A 6,000-nucleotide genomic window follows, 5' to 3' on the forward strand; every position below is an offset into this window, starting at 1 on the left:
TTTTAAAACCGAGCCACTGAACAAAAGGACAACAGGACACACCTCTGGTTTGGGAAGCTACATTCACAGAGTCACGCTACAGGAAAGAAACAATGGGGGCAGCTTCTGCTAATAAAAGAAAATAAGAAGGCTGTGGTGGGAAAGTAGAAATTTATTATAGGGAAAATATTAGTAGCAGGGTTCAAGTTACAGGGGAGAAAGGCAGAGGAGCTCAGCTCCCCTGAAAGGCAGAGGAGCTCCCCCAAGGAGCCCTAAAAATGGTTCACTTTAATGTTACATTTCATTTTTCATTAAGGTTCCTGATGTTTCTTGAAAAGAATAACATTCTTTTTTTTGTGTGTGTGTGTGTGTTTATTTATTCATTTAATTTAATTAATTCAATCTTCCAAACGATGCAGCTGATCGGTTGTGTTTCCCTCAGCACCGTGGACAGCTGCATTGTTTGTTGTGTGCTGTGAGAGTCCAAACAACAAACACTTGATATGTTTCCTTTTGTGGTTGTTAAAAGAACTTCCCGTCCCTGTTTCTGATTAAAGAAGCTGCATACAGTAGTAGAAGAGGGTTGTTTTTTTTTTGTAGTAACCATATTTTTGACCTCCTTACATGCACTAATATACGTGCACAACAAGGCTGTTTTTCTGCATATTGAGGTGTGACTCCACAGGTGTCTAGATGTTCTTTTTGTTCTGCTTAGAGGGGTTTCGTGACTCTGAGTCATTTAAAGAAATTTCAGGTGTGTCGGTCTGGATCTGATTCCTAAAATAGTTGTATTTTAAATCATTTTAAAAATTTAACTACCTGGATGAAAAAATACAATTGGAAACACAAAATACAAAGAAAAACTAAACATTTATCCACACTGTGCCTTTGTTGCTGAAACAAAATAAAAAATATCTACCTGAATAGAAAATGAAAGACATTTGGTCAAATTCACTCTCCAATGAATCAGCGTTATCCTGGCCCCTGTTTAACGGCCACCTGGACCAGGGCTTTTAAACCATGCACGAAGGAGAGGAATTTTTACTTGCAAGGAGGTCACATCAGTACAAAGACAGAAACTGCCACAATACTTAGTATGTGTGTGTGTTCTTATATGAATTTATCCTGTTTTATTATTTTACAGTTATTTTGTATTTATTTATTCCCTGTAACCAGTAAAGCCTTATTTTGGCTTTCCACAACAAAACAGATAGCAGATCTTTTACTGAAACATGTTTTGACAGGATAAGTCTGCCAGTAAGCCGTGCAGAAACAGGAAACAAAACTCTGAAGAAGGATTAACAAGTATTGTAGTTTTGACAGCACAATGCCAACTAAAGGTTCACATCATGGCCTCTTTCTGGAGCTTAACTTACGGTTAGCAAATAAAGTATTTGTCCATGACATGGATGGATCTGTGAAAGTAGCTGTGTGGATTTTTCCTGTTAAGACTTGAATGTACAGTAGGAGGAAAAGCCTAAGGTCAAGAATGATTTATTTTCAACAGTGGTTTGCTAAGGGCTCTTAAATAAATAAATGTTTTAATTACTAAACATAAATTTTATTAAATAACATTTTATTAATCCTGCCATATAATTTCTTGAGGAAAATGCATTAATGTGTTTTGCATCCTGGCAACAACTGTGTTGATAATATCACAAACAGCACCCACAGCGATGCAAAATATTAGAAATGTGCAACTTTCAAAATAACACATGTGAACTCACAGGTGGCAACATAGCCAGAAAGTCACAGCAAACAGTTCACTATCAGGGGCACTGAGGGGCATCTAGATACCATGTTTTTATTTTTAACAAGCACTGCAATTCCCCATTCATTACCATCACCACGCTTGAATGCAGCCTATGTCTAAGGCCACAATATGTCACTACAGTCATCTCTTAGTGAAACACATAATACTTTAGTCCTGATATTCACTCTGTGTCCTTTTTGCAGCTTCATGCAGATACATTTTATTTGCTAGTTATTTCTCATTACACAAGAAGAAAAAGGGTACTTTTCTCAATTCCCAAAAGATCCAGGATGTTCCCATTTCAATTTGTCTAGATTTAGAGTCTTACTTTGGGTAAAACTCAAGCTTCGGAAAACTCAATCCATTGTTTCCAATGCAAACAACTTTCCCACTGACATGGCCACTCATCAAATGCTGAAAAGTGACATAATTACAGTAGTTGCAAATAACTTAATACTTAAAAGAAAATGAAAAACTTAACTAAAACTATAAGCACATGTACCATAATTAGGTGCAGTACAACATGGATTGGCTACACAGAAACCATGTTGACATATTTTCAAGGATGTGCATCCTTGATAAGTAGATGATTTCAGAATCAAAAGACTACTTGAACTGAATGAAAAGAGATTTTTACCAAATGTCCTCCATTTTCCATTCAGGTAGATATTTTTTTATTGTTATTTTGTTTCAGCAGCAAAGGCACAATTTGGCTAAATATTTTGTATTTTGTATTTCTAATTGTATTTTTTGTCCAGGTGGTTAAATTATTTGCAAAGAAGAAATTATCATATTAATTTTAAAAGAAACCTTTTACAGAAACCAGTGGATTTGCTGGTGAGAATGAAAAGTGGATGTTACAAATATTTTAGTTGACAGAGCCACCCTGACGCACCTGAAATTTCTTTAAATGACTCAGAGTCCCTAAAGTCCTGCAGGCAGAAAAAAAGAACATCTAGACACCTAGAGTCACACCTGTGCAGCCACACCTCCAATATGCAGAAAAACAGCCTTGTTGCTCGGCAACCAGAGTCATCTTCTGATGAACTGTCAATCTCTTGACCAGCCAAGTTGCTGCATTTGAACTCATTGACTGAGGATCATTCTTGACAATTAATACTCACCTAAGATTTCTATTCAAAGGTGCTCAAACACGTCTCTGAAAACATGTCACTGGAGATTAAATTAATTCAATTAAACGAATAAATAAATGAAAAATTAAATGTAACATTAAAGTGAACTATTTTTAGGGCTCCTTGGGGGAGCTCCTCTGCCTTTCAGGGGAGCTGAGCTCCTCTGCCTTTCTCCCCTGTATCTTGAACCCTGCTACTAATATTTTCCCTATAATAAATTTCTACTTTCCCACCACAGCCTTCTCATTTTCTTTTATTAGCAGAAGCTGCCCTCATTGTTTCTTTCCTGTAGCGTGACTCTGTGAATGTAGCTTCTCAAACCAGAGGTGTGTCCTGTTGTCCTTTTGTTCAGTGGCTCAGTTTTAAAAACATTATGACATTAAGACATTTTAAGAGACATTTTTCAGTCTCTTTGGAGAAATTAACCTTTGGGCTTTATGCTTCTTAGTACATGAGTGATAGTGGTGTAGGACACCGTCAGTGATCTCAGAAGAGCTTGGGATGGATGTGAAGGCAGCAGATATATATATATCAATCAATCAATCAAAACTTTATTTATAAAGCGCCTTTCGTACAGGATTGTGGCTCAAAGCGCCTTACATTTAAAAACATTCCCGTCCAATCACCCTCACCCCCCAACCCCCATACAGGCACACACACTCCTTCAGCCTAGAATAATTCAAAGTACATGATGCCAGGTGCAGATGGACAAATGAGGAAACCTCATCAGTAGGGGATCCATCTGCACCAAGGGTGGGACAGTATTCTGCCAAGTTTCTGCAACTGCAGGGACACAGGAGCACGGCGGCCCGGGGAGACCTGGCTGAGACACCAGCCCCCACCGCCAAGACGTACGTCCCACCGCACCGATCAGCCACAGCCGGACACCACCCCCAGTACAGACGGACCCCCGTAGAGGAAACACTGGAAGGATCCAGAAACAATAAAAGGCAGTAAAAGAGCATTCAGTGTATAAAACGTCAGAAGTAATAAAACCAAATATTACGAAGCTAATTAATACTTAAATAACTGAATATCAACTAAAAGCTAAGCTGAATAGATGGGTCTTCAACCGAGTCTTAAAAACATGAATGTTCTCTGCAACCCTGAGGTCCTCCGGCAGACTGTTCCACAGGTGAGGGCCGCGCCACTGGAACGACGCCTCCCCGTGGGTGTGTGTCCTGACCCTAGGAATGACTAAAAGTCTACTGCCGGAGGACCGCAGGGATCGCGAGGGTTCATAGGGTAAAAGCAGATCTGAGAGATAAGAAGGTCCAAGACCATTAAGACATTTAAAAACTAATAAAATGACCTTAAAATCGATCCTGAAGCACACAGGGAGCCAATGCAGTGATCGTAAAATGGGTGTAATATGGGCCCGCCTTCTGGTCTTTGTCAGGACACGTGCTGCTGAATTCTGAAGAAGTTGTAAACCTGAGATGGTTTTTTGGGGAAGACCAGAAAGCAGGGCATTACAATAGTCAATACGACTTGTGATAAAAGCATGCATAAGCGTCTCTGTGTTGGCCCGGGAGAGAATTGGGCGCACTCTGGCAATGTTTTTTAAATGATAAAAACCTATTTTGGTAATATTCTTAATATGGGGAATAAAAGTCAGCTCAGAGTCAAAAATCACGCCCAAGTTTTTTACTTGTGAAGATGGATTAAAAGACAATGATTGTAGTTTAGGTAAAAGTTTCTCTCTCTGGGCCTCAGGACCGATGACTAAAAACTCAGTTTTGGCCTGGTTAAGCTGGAGAAAGTTTTCTGCCATCCAGGATTTGATGTCCAAAATACAGTTAAAAAGAGCATCCATTGGCCTTGAGTCATCAGGAGACACGGAGATGTACAGCTGGGTGTCATCAGCATAGCTATGAAAGTTGACCCCATGTCTCCTGATGACCCCGCCAAGAGGGAGCATGTATAGATTAAAAAGCACTGGGCCCAAAACCGAACCCTGGGGCACACCACATGTGATCTCCCGGACCCTAGAGGAGTAGGTGTCCATGCTTACCATAAATGTCCTGTCTGTGAGGTATGAGGTGAACCACTTGTGAACTGTACCAGAGAGGCCGAGCTGCTTTAATCCAGATAAAAGAATAGTGTGGTCAACGGTATCAAAAGCAGCACTTAGATCCAGGAGAACCAACACTGTTGTCTTCCCTAAGTCATAATTTAATCTAAGATCATTTAAAATCTTAGAAAGGGCCGTCTCTGTGCTGTGGTTCACCCTAAACCCAGACTGAAATTTCTCAAGGACATTCTGTGTGTTTAAAAAATCAGCGAGCTGAATAAAAACTAGTTTCTCTAAAATTTTACTTAAAAATGGTAAGTTGGACACTGGTCTAAAGTTATTAAGGTCATTAAAATCCAAACCGCCCTTCTTCAGCAGGGGCCTCACCACAGCTCCTTTAAAGGCAGCAGGGAAGACCCCCGTCTGAAGAGAGCAGTTCATAATGTTTAAAAGCTCGTCTCTAAAAGATGCATAAAATGACTTAAAAAACGAAGTTGGGATTGGGTCCAAAAGACATGTGGTAGGCCTCACTGAGGAGAAAACCTTATCAAGTGTCACAGCGTTAACCAGGGCAAAACTGTCCAGTGTTTCCTCCGGTAAAGGCAGACACTCAGATGTATTTAAAATAATGTTATTTTGAAAGGATAAAATATCACGTCTTATAGTGTCTACCTTACCCACGAAGTGGTCTGCAAACTCCTCGCATAGAGCATGTGTTGGGTTAAAATTGGATATAATGGAATCTGGATTTAAGATATTATCTATTGTTGAAAAGAGGATTTTGGGGTTGTTTTTATGGTTACTGATTATTTTTGAAAAGTAATTATCTCGTGCATTCCTAAGGGCGTTATTGTATATTTTTTGTTGATCTTTGTAAATTTGATAATTTATTGTTATTTTGTTTTTTCTCCATCTCCTCTCAGCCATCCTGCATTTCCTCTTAATTTTCTTCAGTTCCTCATTCCTCCATGGGGCTATAGGTTTAGTATAAATGGATGTAGTTTTTTGTGGGGCAAGAATGTTGAGGGCTGACTGAAGTCTACTGTTAAAATTTTCAACAATAAAATCACAGGAGGCAGTTAAAACAGCAGGAGGACATTTCTCTAACACCTGGAGAAAGT

The sequence above is a fragment of the Melanotaenia boesemani genome, chromosome 17, assembly GCF_017639745.1.
Source record: "Melanotaenia boesemani isolate fMelBoe1 chromosome 17, fMelBoe1.pri, whole genome shotgun sequence".
NCBI classification, from domain to species: domain Eukaryota; kingdom Metazoa; phylum Chordata; class Actinopteri; order Atheriniformes; family Melanotaeniidae; genus Melanotaenia; species Melanotaenia boesemani.